Source organism: Rattus norvegicus, chromosome 6 (genome assembly GCF_036323735.1).
Source record: "Rattus norvegicus strain BN/NHsdMcwi chromosome 6, GRCr8, whole genome shotgun sequence".
Lineage (NCBI taxonomy): Eukaryota > Metazoa > Chordata > Mammalia > Rodentia > Muridae > Rattus > Rattus norvegicus.
Window position 1 is genome coordinate 35501661 of NC_086024.1, and position 16274 is coordinate 35517934.

A 16274-nucleotide genomic window follows, 5' to 3' on the forward strand; every position below is an offset into this window, starting at 1 on the left:
AATATAATGCTAACCATGATACTCTAGAGGCCATTGATGCAGGTGACACTGAGCTGTTGTGCTTACTGCTGGGGTCTGCCATGCCTTCCAAGAGTTCTAATCATTCACTCCTCAAAAGAAAGGTCAAACTGCTCCTGCTGTCAAGAGAGCAGATGCTTTACTGACGTCTTTGAGGAAGTGACTGGAAAATGAATGCCAATGATGGAATAAAATTCTTTCTCTCGTTCCAAAATCCCATGTTTGCTCTAGCCTGGTGTGAGGTGATCAGCACTGTGCGTCAGAGTGGGCAATGTTTCCAGTTGGGAGCGATGCAAAAAGAGGATATTGAGGGTCTCTGATACTTCCTCTGATACTGTGACGGAACACACTGACACAGTCAACTTATGGGGGAAAAAGGCTTATTTTTGTTCAAATTTCAAAGGTGTAGTACGTCATGGCGTCTGAGGCATAATGGCAGACATCTGAAGCACTGTTCACATCACAGTGCGTGCTTGGGCTCAGCTCCTAGTTACTGGTGATGCAGTCCAGTATCTTCCTTCTACTGACATATATCAAACAAAAATCCTCTATCTTAGGCTTTTTTTATTCCCTTCTTTTTAAGATTTATATTTTTCATAGAGATCTCACAGAAATATAAACTGAGAAAAAAATAAGTAATGGTGCCTTCAAAGTGCAGAAGAAGTCTGGGCAGATAGTTCAGTGGATAAAATACTTCCTGCCTAAGCATGAAGACCAGAGTTCAGATTCTCAGAACTGAGGTAAATGCCAAGCAGGAATGGTAGTCTCCTGTAATCCTAGCACTCAGGAACTCAAGACGTTGAGTTCTAAGAACATGCTGGCTAGCTAGACTCGTGTGCTTCAGTCAGTAACATGGACAGTACCAATAATTCCAATATAAATGCTGAGTTTCTGTCCACACCACACACATTTATGCCCACACACTTGTCAACACTAATGTATATCTGAATTTCTCTACATATTTATTATGCAGAAGAAATTAAAGTGTAGAAAGGTGGGACCACCTTCTCTATTAGCAATACATATCTAATATTTTACCTTCTACCTTACAAGTAGAAGATTGGCCTAAAATAAAAGTTTTTTCAACGTGTCAAATATGGGAAAAATGAATGATTGTCCTTGGTGGTGCACACTTTAAGTCCCAGAACATTGTAGGCATGTGTTTCTAGATATTTGTGGGTTGAGACCAAACTGGTTTATTCTGTGAGTTTTGAAACAAGCAAGGATAGATAATTGATTTTGCTTACATACACACACACACACACACACACACACACACACACCACACCCACACACACACACAACACCCACACACACACACATACACAAACACACAACACACACACACACTGCTGCCTTCTGAAATTACTACAAAACTGTTATGATCCAAACAGCATGGCCCTCCCAATAAAATATATCAGAAAGAGAACATAGAGCCTAAAAGTCGAACCCTGAATCTATAGCCAGTTGATTTCCACAAAGTCTTACTATATTGATATTAAAAACAGTGGGAAGAAAAGTGCTTGGGAAACTTGATAGACACAAACATTATGGGAAACAAGCACCTATTTTGCCAATTTTAAAAACTCTAATGAATTTAAGAAATAAATGTTATTCCAGAAACTAGACCAAATACAGAAAAGCAGGGAACACTGAAAAATTGAAATAAGCTAAGCAGTTTTTTTTTAAACAGGGTCCCTAAAAATAGAGTAGACAAAAGCAAAACCAGACAGATGGGATTATACCAAACCAAAAATTCTCTTCATGGGGAATAAAAAATCAACATGCTAAAGGCAGCCAGCAGATTGGAAAGAAAATATTTGCCAACTAAACAACCCTGAAAAGGGTTTCATCTAGGAAATGTCTGGAATTCCAAAAGTTCAATAGCAGCAAAACTCTCAAAAAGTGAAGTGAAACATGATCGAAAGGACTAACGTTATACTTTTATGAAGAAGCATCTATAGTGAGAAGGTCTACATAAGCTTCTCAAGTCACTCAGTATCCTGGAAAGGCACACCGAGTTCACAAGGAATGGTGACAAATGGAGAGAAGAATGAAAAGTAAAGCGGTGTCTGTCACCATTGATGTGGCTGTAGATCAGAGCAGCCATTGTGGAAAACGATGTGAGGATTTCCCAACATAATTTAAAAAAAAATACTACCAAATAATTCAACAGTCTTAATATTAATTGAAGGATAAAATTTTCCACCTAATGATGTTGAATTGACAATAAATTTCTATGAAAAAGAAAACTTAATTTTGATCAGTACTATAAATGACTTGAACCACTAACCAAGGTCAATTCAAGAGGTTTCATAGAGACACTCTAAAATTAGAAGTTTAGAGCAATCGAACTTCTAGAATTAAAAAAAAAAAGAAGAGAAAAGAACATATCCATGACATTGGCAAGAGTAAAAATTTTTTTTACAGAAGGTACTAGGGCACACTAATTAGAGAATACATTTATGGTAAAATGAACTCCTTGAAACAACAAAATATCTAAACAAGGGGCAACGTATAAATAGGCAAGTCAGAAATTGACAGAAAATACTCCCACATCTTTTGTCAATAGTTTGTTCCAAATATACAAATAATTACCTTACAACACCAAAATGACAACCTACAAAATTCGTCCAGAAAAGACTTAAACCAGCATTTTACAAAGGAAACCTTTCAATGGCTTATGCACAAAAATGTGCTCAAAATCTTTAGTTATCAGAAATGTGCAAATCAAAACATCAGTGAAATATCACTTTATATTCAAGTTAAATAGTATTGTCACACATTTTACCAAGAGTTCAGAGCTACAGAAACACTCATATACCCTACAGGGGTATTCATAATAACCTCTACTCACCAGGACCATTTATAAACCAAAAAATAAAACTTAGATATAACAGAGGGTGTGTCTGTCATAAAAGAATTGATAAATAGCAACATTTCCCAACAATAGAGTTCTACTACACAATAAAAATAAATATGCTAATGGTTTATAGCAAAGCACAGAGTAAATCTCAGAAGCATGCCACTAGATGGAAGGAGGCAAATGCGATTAAGTTGCAAGCTGTATAATTTCACTTAAATAAAGTTTCACAGTAAGCAAAACTAACATGTGGTAGTAAAATCTAAACTGCTCCTCCAGGATCAACCAGGAAGAAGTACTTGGTCTTCTCTCAGGAATTTAGACTATACAGTTTTGCCAAGGGATGAGTTACAGATTGTACACGGTTCTCAAAACCCATGGATAAATACTTTTGAGACACATTTTCTTGATTGAATATAAATAACTTCTCCATTTTTAGAAAAGGGGAATATTCAACACAAAAAAATGTGAAAAATGACAGTAATTGTTACATGTAAATGTCAATAATGGCGTCTCAGTTTATTTTTCCTATTGCTATGATTAAAATACCCTGAAGACAATAAATAAGGGAAGAAGGGGTGATTTCAGCAGACATTTCAAGGATACAGTCCATCATTGCAGGGAAGCAAAAGCAGCATGAACTTGAAGCACCTAGTCAAATCACATCCGCAGCTAGGAGGCAGAAAGGACTCAATGTTTGCTAGTTCCCTGTCTCCCTGTGTACAGTCCAGGATCCCAACTAGGGAATGAATGATTCTATCCATACTGGATAGCTTGTCCCATTTGTATTAAAATAATCAAATCTAAATGATTCTGTAAAGGGATGCCTAGAAGATTATCTCCCAGGTGGATTTAAATTCTTTAAACTAGCAGTTAAAACTAACCATCACAAACAGGAGAGCCAAGTTTCTAAAAGTTGGCTCATTTTTGCTTACTTGTTAAAAATGTAGTGATATAGATTACATATGGTTATTCATTTATTAAGTGACAGAAAATTGCATATAATTATTATTTTTGAATTATTATTATTCATCTATTTCCTTGAAGATTACATATATAGAGATGCATGTAATTTATATACATATATATATACCTTGGATACAAAATATAGTTGAGAATATTTAAAGTGTATTCTGCAGTTTTTGAGGATATATTGTGATTGACTATACTTGTTTCTGGATATCCATTATAGTTCTTGAACCTTACTCATTTTATCTAACTGAACTTCTGTGTCCTTTGACTACCTCTCCTTCATCTTCTAGTAATTCCACTCTAGTCCTTTTTACTGGAGTTTGATGTTTTTAGATTCTTCACATAAAATATTTTTTTTATTAACTTGAGTATTTCTTATATACATTTCGAGTGTTATTCCCTTTCCCGGTTTCCGGGCAAACATCCCCCTCCCCCCTCCCCTTCCTTATGGGTGTTCCCCTCCCAACCCTCCCCCCATTGCCGCCCTCCCCCCATAGACTAGTTCACTGGGGGTTCAGTCTTAGCAGGACCCAGGGCTTCCCCTTCCACTGGTGCTCTTACTAGGATATTCATTGCTACCTATGGGGTCAGAGTCCAGGATCAGTCCATGTATAGTCTTTAGGTAGTGGCTTAGTCCCTGGAAGCTCTGGTTGCTTGGCATTGTTGTACTTTTGGGGTCTCGAGCCCCTTCAAGCTCTTCCAGTTCTTTCTCTGATTCCTTCAATAGAGGACCTATTCTCAGTTCAGTGGTTTGCTGCTGGCATTCGCCTCTGTATTTGCTGTATTCTGGCTGTGTCTCTCAGGAGTGATCTACATCCGGCTCCTGTCGGTCTGCACTTCTTTGCTTCATCCATCTTGTCTAATTGGGTGGCTGTATATGTATGGGCCACATGTGGGGCAGGCTCTGAATGGGTGTTCCTTAAGTCTCTGTTTTAATCTTTGCCTCTCCCTTCCCTGCCAAGGGTATTCTTATTCCTCATTTAAAGAAGGAGTGAAGCATTCACATTTTGATCATCCGTCTTGAGTTTCGTTTGTTCTAGGGATCTAGGGTAATTCAAGCATTTGGGCTAATAGCCACTTATCAATGAGTGCATACCATGTATGTCTTTCTGTGATTGGGTTAGCTCACTCAGGATGATATTTTCCAGTTCCAACCATTTGCCTACGAATTTCATAAACTCGTTGTTTTTGATAGCTGAGTAATATTCCATTGTGTAGATGTACCACATTTTCTGTATCCATTCCTCTGTTGAAGGGCATCTGGGTTCTTTCCATTTTCTGGCTATTATAAATAAGGCTGCGATGAACATAGTGGAGCACGTGTCTCTTTCATATGTTGGGCATCTTTTGGGTATATGCCCAAGAGAGGTATAGCTGGATCCTCAGGCAGTTCAATGTCCAATTTTCTGAGGAACCTCCAGACTGATTTCCAGAATGGTTTTACCAGTCTGCAATCCCACCAACAATGGAGGAGTGTTCCTCTTTCTCCACATCCTCGCCAGCATCTGCTGTCACCTGAGTTTTTGATCTTAGCCAATCTCACTGGTGTGAGGTGAAATCTCAGGGTTGTTTTGATTTGCATTTCCCTTATGACTAAAGATGTTGAACATTTCTTTAGGTGTTTCTCCGCCATTCGGCATTCCTCAGCTGTGAATTCTTTGTTTAGCTCTGAACCCCATTTTTTAATAGGATTATTTGTTTCCCTGCGGTCTAACTTCTTGAGTTCTTTGTATATTTTGGATATAAGGCCTCAATCTGTTGTAGGATTGGTAAAGATCTTTTCCCAATCTCTTGGTTGCCGTTTTGTCCTAACCACAGTGTCCTTTGCCTTACAGAAGCTTTGCAGTTTTATGAGATCCCATTTGTTGATTCTTGATCTTAGAGCATAAGCCATTGGTGTTTTGTTCAGGAAATTTTTTCCAGTGCCCATGTGTTCCAGATGCTTCCCTAGTTTTTCTTCTATTAGTTTGAGTGTGTCTGGTTTGATGTGGAGGTCCTTGATCCACTTGGACTTAAGCTTTGTACAGGGTGATAAGCATGGATCGATCTGCATTCTTCTACATGTTGCTCTCCAGTTGAACCAGCACCATTTGCTGAAAATGCTATCTTTTTTCCATTGGATGGTTTTGGCTCCTTTGTCAAAAATCAAGTGACCATAGGTGTGTGGGTTCATTTCTGGGTCTTCAATTCTATTCCATTGGTCTATCTGTCTGTCTCTGTACCAATACCATGCAGTTTTTATCACTATTGCTCTGTAATACTGCTTGAATTCAGGGATAGTGATTCCCCCTGAAATCCTTTTATTGTTGAGGATAGCTTTAGCTATCCTGGGTTTTTTGTTATTCCAGATGAATTTGCAAATTGTTCTGTCTAACTCTTTGAAGAATTGGATTGGTATTTTGATGGGGATTGCATTGAATCTGTAGATTGCTTTTGGTAAAATGGCCATTTTTACTATATTAATCCTGCCAATCCATGAGCATGGGAGATCTTTCCATCTTCTGAGGTCTTCTTCAATTTCTTTCCTCAGTGTCTTGAAGTTCTTATTGTACAGATCTTTTACTTGCTTGGTTAAAGTCACACCGAGGTACTTTATATTATTTGGGTCTATTATGAAGGGTGTCGTTTCCCTAATTTCTTTCTCGGCTTGTTTCTCTTTTGTATAGAGGAAGGCAACTGATTTATTTGAGTTAATTTTATACCCAGCCACTTTGCTGAAGTTGTTTATCAGCTTTAGTAGTTCTCTGGTGGAACTTTTGGGATCACTTATATATACTATCATGTCATCTGCAAATAGTGATATTTTGACCTCTTCTTTTCCGATCTGTATCCCTTTGATCTCCTTTTGTTGTCTGATTGCTCTGGCTAGAACTTCAAGAACTATATTGAATAAGTAGGGAGAGAGTGGGCAGCCTTGTCTAGTCCTTGATTTTAGTGGGATTGCTTCAAGTTTCTCTCCATTTAGTTTAATGTTAGCAACTGGTTTGCTGTATATGGCTTTTACTATGTTTAGGTATGGGCCTTGAATTCCTGTTCTTTCCACGACTTTTATCATGAAGGGGTGTTGAATTTTGTCAAATGCTTTCTCAGCATCTAATGAAATGATCATGTGGTTCTGTTCTTTCAGTTTGTTTATATAATGGATCACGTTGATGGTTTTCCATATATTAAACCATCCCTGCATGCCTGGGATGAAGCCAACTTGATCATGGTGGATGATTGTTTTGATGTGCTCTTGAATTCGGTTTGCCAGAATTTTATTGAGTATTTTTGCGTCGATATTCATAAGGGAAATTGGTCTGAAGTTCTCTTTCTTTGTTGTGTCTTTGTGTGGTTTAAGTATAAGAGTAATTGTGGCTTCGTAGAAGGAATTCGGTAGGGCTCCATCTGTTTCAATTTTGTGGAATAGTTTGGATAATATTGGTATGAGGTCTTCTATGAAGGTTTGGTAGATTTCTGCACTAAACCCGTCTGGACCTGGGCTCTTTTTGGTTGGGAGACCTTTAATGACTGCTTCTATTTTTTAGGAGATATGGGGTTGTTTAACTGGTTTATCTGTTCCTGATTTAACTTCGATACCTTGTATCTGTCTAGGAAATTGTCCATTTCCTGAAGATTTTCAAATTTTGTTGAATATAGGTTTTTATAGTAAGATCTGATGATTTTTTGAATTTCCTCTGAATCTGTAGTTATGTCTCCCTTTTCATTTCTGATTTTGTTAATTTGGACGCACTCTCTGTGTCCTCTCGTTAGTCTGGCTAAGGGTTTATCTATCTTGTTGATTTTCTCAAAGAACCAACTTTTGGTTCTGTTGATTCTGTCTATGGTCCTTTTTGTTTCTACTTGGTTGATTTCAGCTCTGAGTTTGATTATTTCCTGCCTTCTACTCCTCCTGGGTGTATTTGCTTCTTTTTGTTCTAGAGCTTTTGGTGTGCTGTCAAGCTGCTGACATATGCTCTTTCCTGTTTCTTTCTGCAGGCACTCAGCGCTATGAGTTTTCCTCTTAGCACAGCTTTCATTGTGTCCCATAAGTTTGAGTATGTTGTATCTTCATTTTCATTAAATTCTAAAAAGTTTTTAATTTCTTTCTTTATTTCTTCCTTGATCAGGTTATCATTGAGTAGAGCATTGTTCAATTTCCACGTATATGTGGGCATTCTTCCCTTACTGTTATTGAAGACCAGTTTTAGGCCGTGGTGGTCCGATAGCAGGCATGGGATTATTTCTATCTTTCTGTACCTGTTGAGGCCCGTTTTTTGACCAATTATATGGTCAATTTTGGAGAAAGTACCATGAGGAGCTGAGAAGAAGGTATATCCTTTTGCTTTAGGATAGAATGTTCTATAAATGTCCGTTAAGTCCATTTGGCTCATGACTTCTCTTAGTCTGTCGACATCACTGTTTAATTTCTGTTTCCATGATCTGTCCATTGATGAGAGTGGGGTGTTGAAATCTCCCACTATTATTGTGTGAGGTGCAATGTGTGTTTTGAGCTTTAGTAAGGTTTCTTTTACGTATGTAGGTGCCCTTGTATTTGGGGCATAGATATTTAGGATTGAGAGTTCATCTTGGTGGATTTTTCCTTTGATGAATATGAAGTGTCCTTCCTTATCTTTTTTGATGACTTTTAGTTGGAAATTGATTTTATTTGATATTAGAATGGCTACTCCAGCTTGCTTCTTCTGACCATTTGCTTGGAAAGTTGTTTTCCAGCCTTTCACTCTGAGGTAGTGTCTGTCTTTGTCTCTGAGGTGTGTTTCCTGTAGGCAGCAGAATGCAGGGTCCTTGTTGCATATCCAGTTTGTTAATCTATGTCTTTTTATTGGGGAGTTGAGGCCATTGATATTGAGAGATATTAAGGAATAGTGATTATTGTTTCCCTTTATATTCATATTTGGATGTGAGGTTATGTTTGTGTGCTTTCATTCTCTTTGTTTTGTTGCCAAGACGATTAGTTTCTTGCTTCTTCTAGGGTATAGCTTGCCTCCTTATGTTGGGCTTTACCATTTATTATCCTTTGTAGTGCTGGATTTGTAGAAAGATATTGTGTAAATTTGGTTTTGTCATGGAATATCTTGGTTTCTCCATCAATGTTAATTGAGAGTTTTGCTGGATACAGTAACCTGGGCTGGCATTTGTGTTCTCTTAGGGTCTGTATGACATCAGTCCAGGATCTTCTGGCCTTCATAGTTTCTGGCGAGAAGTCTGGTGTGATTCTGATAGGTCTCCCTTTATATGTTACTTGACCTTTTTCCCTTACTGCTTTTAATATTCTTTCTTTATTTTGTGCGTTTGGTGTTTTGACAATTATGTGACGGGAGGTGTTTCTTTTCTGGTCCAATCTATTTGGAGTTCTGTAGGCTTCTTGTATGTCTATGGGTATCTCTTTTTTTAGGTTAGGGAAGTTTTCTTCTATGATTTTGTTGAAGATGTTTACTGGTCCTTTGAGCTGGGAGTCTTCACCTCTTCTATACCTATTATCCTTAGGTTTGATCTTCTCATTGAGTCCTGGATTTCCTGTATGTTTTGGACCAGTAGCTTTTTCCGCTTTACATTATCTTTGACAGTTGAGTCAACGATTTCTATGGAATCTTCTGCTCCTGAGATTCTCTCTTCCATCTCTTGTATTCTGTTGGTGAAGCTTGTATCTACAGCTCCTTGTCTCTTCTTTTGGTTTTCTATATCCAGGGTTGTTTCCACGTGCTCTTTCTTGATTGCTTCTATTTCCATTTTTAATTCCTTCAACTGTTTGATTGTGTTTTCCTGGAATTCTTTCAGGGATTTTTGCGATTCCTCTCTGTAGGCTTCTACTTGTTTATTAATGTTTTCCTGTGTTTCCCTAAGTGTGTTCATGTCTTTCTTGAAGTCCTCCAGCATCATGATCAAATATGATTTTGAAACTAGATCTTGCTTTTCTGGTGTGTTTGGATATTCCATGTTTGTTTTGGTGGGAGAATTGGGCTCCGATGATGGCATGTAGTCTTGGTTTCTGTTGCTTGGGTTCCTGCACTTGCCTCTCGCCATCAGATTATCTCTAGTGTTACTTTGTTCTGCTATTTCTGACAGTGGCTAGACTGTCCTATAAGCCTGTGTGTCAGGAGTGCTGTAGACCTGTTTTCCTCTCTTTCAGTCAGTTATGGGGACAGAGTGTTATGCTTTCGGGCGTGTAGTTTTTCCTCTCTACAGGTCTTCAGCTGTTCCTGTGGGCCTGTGTCTTGAGTTCACCAGGCAGCTTTCTTGCAGCAGAAAAGTTGGTCTTACCTGTGGTCCCGAGGCTCAAGTTCGCTCGTGGGGTGCTGCCCAGGGGCTCTCTGCAGCGGCAGCAACTAGGAAGACCTGTGCCGCCCCTTCCGGGAGCTTCAGTGCACCAGGGTTCCAGATGGTCTTTGGCTTTTTCCTCTGGCGTCCGAGATGTGTGTGCAGGGAGCAGTCTCTTCTGGTTTCCCAGGCTTGTCTGCCTCTCTGAAGGTTTAGCTCTCCCTCCCACGGGATTTGGGTGCAGAGAACTGTTTATCTGGTCTGTTTCTTTCAGGTTCTGGCGGTGTCTCAGGCAGGTGTCCTGCAGCTCCTGGGCCCTCCCCTATGGGAGCCCAGAGGCCTTATACAGTTTCCTCTTGGGCCAGGGATGTGGGCAGGGGTGAGCAGTGTTGGTGGTCTCTTCCGCTCTGCAGCCTCAGGAGTGCCCACCTGACCAGGCGGTTGGGTCTCTCTCTCACCGGGTCTGGGAGCAGAGAGCTGCTGCGGGCCGGGATCTCACATAAAATATTTTAAGTCCCTGGGAAATTTCACTTACGATAATGCCCTACATAGTCATTCATACTGCTGTAAATGACTGGACATTTTCTTTTTGAAGGCTTAATTGTATTCTATTGTTTGTATCATCAAAAAACACCTTATCTGCTTACCTATTGATACACAGGTTGATCTAGTTTGGGCTACATTGAATAACAATGCAAGACAAAAAAACAAAATGTCTTTTTGAAGTAGTGATGTCACTTACTATGAATACATATATACAAATATTTAATTTCCTTAGTCTGATAATTAATTTATTTTTTTGAGAAATACTTCTGTTATTTTCCATAATTGCTATGCTATATTGAGTTATCTCACAATAGTGTGCAAGGACTTGCTGTTCATCATGGCCTTTCCATCCCTTCTTGCCTTGTTTCCTTTGAGTAATAGTTCATATAATGGTACAGATGTAGAGTAACATGTAACTAATTTAATCTAGCATTTAATTAATTAAGAGAAATGTTGAGTGCTTTTCTGTCTCGTGTCCCAGTTGGCCTTTTCACAGTCTATTCTTATGCTTTGCCGACTTTCGATCTCCCAACTTTCTAATAGGTGTGGTACAAACTTGAATTTCTTGTATATTTTGCACACTAATCTGTTATCAGATGCACAGCTTCCAAATATTTTCTCCTATCCTACACTTTTTTCTCTTAACTTTGTTGATAATTACCTTTAATATGAAAATTTTAGTTTCATTCCATCTCATTTATCTGTCTAAAGTTACAGTACCTGTATCTTTCAGTTTATTTCAACTGAGGAGGGGGTCATAAATCCTACCCAGCTATGATGCCCATGGACTACAACAATGACCAATATTGCACTATATCCTTAAAGGCATAGTAATCCCATGCATACCTTGGCAGTAACCAATGGCTCTCTAATTGGACTTAAGACCCATTGAACAAAAAGGAAATTACACCTGGTCCTAGAAACCTAGCGAACTCTCCAGAGCTAGGGAAATAATAGATTTTGGGGGAGAATCTACAATTATGTTGTGATTAAACTAGCATAATCTCTAACTACATTTGGAATATTTGTTCTTATCCCATAGATAGTCTTCACCCCACATCAGCAATGTTATGTAAAATCACAACCAATCAAAATACAAATTTTTTAGAGCTAAGGCCTAATGTCTACATTGGCCAAACAATAACTGACCCAACTTCAGATCCATCCCATGGGCAAGCACCAATCCTTGACTTGATGCTCTGTTATACTTGCAGGCAGACATCTAGCACGACTGTTCTCTGAGAAGTTCCACTGAGCAGCTGACTCAGACAGATGCAGACACCCACAGAGAAACAGTAGTGGAGCTTGGGGACACATACAAAAGAATAGGGGGAAGTATTGGGAAGGACTGGAGGATTGATGGAAATAGAAAGACCATAGGAAGACAAACATAGGTAACTAACCTGAACTCTAGGGGCTCTCACAGACTAAACCAGCAATCAAAGAACATACATGTATTGGAACTAGGCCTCCCTGAATGTGTGTTAACAGATGTGAAGCATGGTCTTTATGTGGGTCCCAGACAACTGAAGCAAGGGCTATTTCAACAGCTGTTGCCTGTCCATGGCATATGTTTTTCTAGCTGGGCTGCCTTGTCTGGCCTCAGTGAGAGAGAGTGTGCCAAGCCTCACAGAGACTTGATGTGCCAGGGTAGAGGGATACCTGGGGGACTCACCCGCTAAGAGAGAAGGGAAGGGGGGATAGAGGGAAGGATTGTGGGAGGAGGAGTGACTGAGAGGGGGGCAATGAGCAGGATGTAAAATGAATTACTAAGCAATCACCACCACCACCACCACCACCACCACCACCACCATTACCACCACCATCATCATCATCATCATCATCATCATCATCATCATCATCATCATCATCTCCCAGACCTAAGGCTCAGGGAACATTGTGAAATAGGAGCAAAAAGAGTTTAAGAAACAGAAGATTGGCAAGTATTTTTGGAGATTGTTTCTCCTGTTAATATCAGAAGCTACTCCAGTAAAGTCTCACGAACATAATTGCCTAATCATTAGCTGAACAAACACAAAAAAATAGACATGCTGAAGAGGACAGAGGGAAGATCCCCAAGCTTCTAACAATATACAAAATATAGAAGGCAAAGGAGAAACAGTCTTTCCTAGGAAAGAGCAAAACCAATGAGTTATCTACTATCATTAGTCAGCCCAGTATATATATATATATATATATATATATATATATATATATATATATATACATATATACATATATATGTGTATATATATACATATATACATATATATGTGTATATATATATATATGGGAATAAAAATAAACACACACACACACACACACACACACACACACACACACACACCAATAGGCCACAGTTTTATATTTTTGGTTGTGAGCCTAGCCTTTAACAGCTGAGCCATCTCTCCAGCCCTAGGCCACATTTTAAAAAGATAGTGAGAAGAGATATATGGAAGTAGCTGAAGGAGATAAAGGAAGGAGAAAGCAATGTGATTATAATATGATCTCAAAATAAAAGAAAGCATTAAAAATTAAAAACAAAAATCCAATAACATTGTATAACCATCCTAACAGTATTTTATGATCCATGAACATAGAATGCTTTTTACCCTTCCTTTTTTCAACATGTCAGGTAGTTAAAAATCTTAAGTTTCTTTTGTTAAATTTATTTCCAGTTATACTACATTTTCATGATATTATTAATGAACTTATTTTCTGATTGCATTTTGAAGTCTTCATTGCTATTGGCTACCCATGTGGTTAGCTGTTATCTCAGTTGATTTTATATTGATGGTGAATTACCTATGATTAAACAGATTTTATTTCTTTTCAGTTTTCAAATGATTATGCAGTTAATGAAATATATGTTTTCTTGTTTAATTTCCCTCTAATATGAAGCATCTAGCTTGACCCTAACATATTTGCTCTGCTCCTTAAATTTTATTAGAAATCATTTTTAATTGATTAAAATAAATTGAAATTTTATGTTCTATTGTAATGAACTATTAGAATTTTCTTATTCAACTCTCTCAGTGTGTGTGTGTGTGTGTGTGTGTGTGTGTGTGTGTGTGTGTGTGTGTGTAGAATATGGTGGACAGAATCTTGACAACATATTAGATGTTGCCTAACAATAATCCGACCAACACAACTCAGTTCACCCTCATGGGAGATGATGAGAAAGTCAGCTGCCCTTTAGTATACAGTCACCCTGCTGCTTGCTGTAAGGAGTGACCTCCTTTACTCTGGTAATTACTGAATCCAGACCTAATGTCTGCTCTCATTTAAAAATCCCTGCTTGCAATGCCTAAGCCAGGGCCAAGTACAGTAGTCAGTGAACTAGGGGAGCTGCCAACAATTAGAACTTTGAAGCATCTCGTTGCCAACAAATTATTGCCTGCTCCCGTTAGAATCAACATTGCCTTTTTGGCTCATAATGTAAAATGCAATTCAGTTTTAAAATAACTATTTTAATTCACAAATGGTTGACAGTGGCAGGATTATAGTGTAGGCTCTGAGCTTAAAAATAGTGTGTGTTCGGTTATAAGCATCTCCGTACTGAATAGTATTTCACAGGACCACAGCTGAAGAGAGGATAGCCGTTTGGGGCTTTGTCAGCTCAGGAATAAAGACACACCTAGGGTATGAGAATTGAGTAATGGGATTTGGAACTGGAGTCACGAGCTTCTCTTTCGTATTAGGAAACATTTTGAAGAAATAATGTATAAGTTTCATTAAAATTGATGCTGTGATTTATTTGATTAAACTTCTGGAGTGATTTATTAGGCATAATTTCAGTGAAGAGGTGGTTTAGCTTCTCCCTACATGGGTGGAAGTTAAGTACTCTTGAGTCTAAACTTGGGGGACATGTCCTCAATAAGGTAGCGCTCATAATTAACATTTCTCTGCATTTCCTTTAACGCAAACATGCAAGAGGGGACATTTAAATGCCTTGCAATTAAAATGGAAACATTTTACTTTTACTGGCAGCCTTTCAACTTTTCAGTTCATCATATTTATGGCTATCATTATTAGACATCTGGAAAAATATAGTTATGCTTGCTATTTATATCACAAACTAAAGACTTTGAATCACTTTGTAGACATGATCTCATTAATGCTCTCTGCATCTCTGTGAGGTAAGTGCAATTATCTTCATTTTATTGAGTTTAAATTACTTTCCAAGGTGTCAAAGAAAATTGTGGCAGGATGGGGTGGGGGGAAATCGAGGTCTCTCAGTGTCCACTGTAATGCTAAATTCCGTTAAGTAAAATTGGAAAATTAAGAATCAAGTTGTAAGTGGCCAAAGTCTAATTTTCTATAAATAGTGTTTTAATACAGCTTGTTTGAGATGTTACATTTCATGGTTATGCCATTTCCAGTACAATGTATCAGCCTGACTCACATTCTAATGTATTTGTCAAACCAATATTTTATGCAGTGACATTACTCAAAGTTTCTATAAAACTAAAAAAAATTGTTATTATTTTATAATTATTTCTTTTCTTCCTTCCCCTTGTATCCACAGCCACAGTTATGATTGAATTTTGACTTTTAGGTAGGTTTTTTCCTTTGGGTATGGAGTGGTATTCTTATTATTCATGTTGGTTGGTAATGATCTTTCACCTGTGTGTCCCTGCTCTAAATATTTCCCACTTTTAGATGTCTCTGTAGCTAAAATGCTATCTTGCTTGTTTGCCCTCAAATCTTGCTTCTGCGTGTTCAAGTGTGGGAGATACTATAACTAAATAGTTTGTTTGGCTTTGCTTTTCCTTTTATTTCCAACAAGAGTTCAGAGACCATTCTTCCGCACAACAGGAAATAGTTCTTCAGCAACCTGTGCTGTAAACGTATGTTCATGTGTAAAAGAGTGAAGCTAACCACTAGCTTCAAAGTAAATCTAAAGCAGAACCCAGACCTAACTTCCCTCATAATTTCCAATACAAAACAAACATACAAAAACAAATGTGTGGAATCTTGATGCTTGGACTTAACAGTGGCTTCTTAAATTTGCAACCCAAACCTGAAAAAAAAAAAAGAGGAAGTAGATAAGCTAGGCTTCCCCAATAGAGACAATACTAACTGGACTCAAGAGATTATTGATAATAATTTTTAAAAAAGACATACATTGGAGTGGGCAACCCTGGGCAAATTTAGAAAGAGATAATAGTAGATAGCTATTCTCAAAGTACTCTGTATGCGTGCATGGAATTTACAAACATAAAAAATGCATATGCATGATACACTGCACCCTGCAAACCACTGTGAAGACTGAAAAGACAACGGATGGAATGGGATAAAATACTGGCAAACCAGATTTGGATAAAGGCTCAATGTTTTGAATTTATGAAAACCTCCTATAATCCAAATCCCCGCAAACAAGCAAACAAACAAACAAACAAAAATAGGCTGGGAAGAGTTGTGGTTGTAGCTCAGTAATAGAGTTGCGTAGTATGCATAAGATTCTACCGTCAGAGTTCAGTAATTTTCAACTCCAAAACCCCAAAATAAACAATGTAGGTAAAGCCTTTCATTGCGTCTCTAGATATTATCTACGTAGCAGATATAAATTACTGATAAGCCCAGAAGTAGCTGCTTGACATTATCAGTTGTTAGG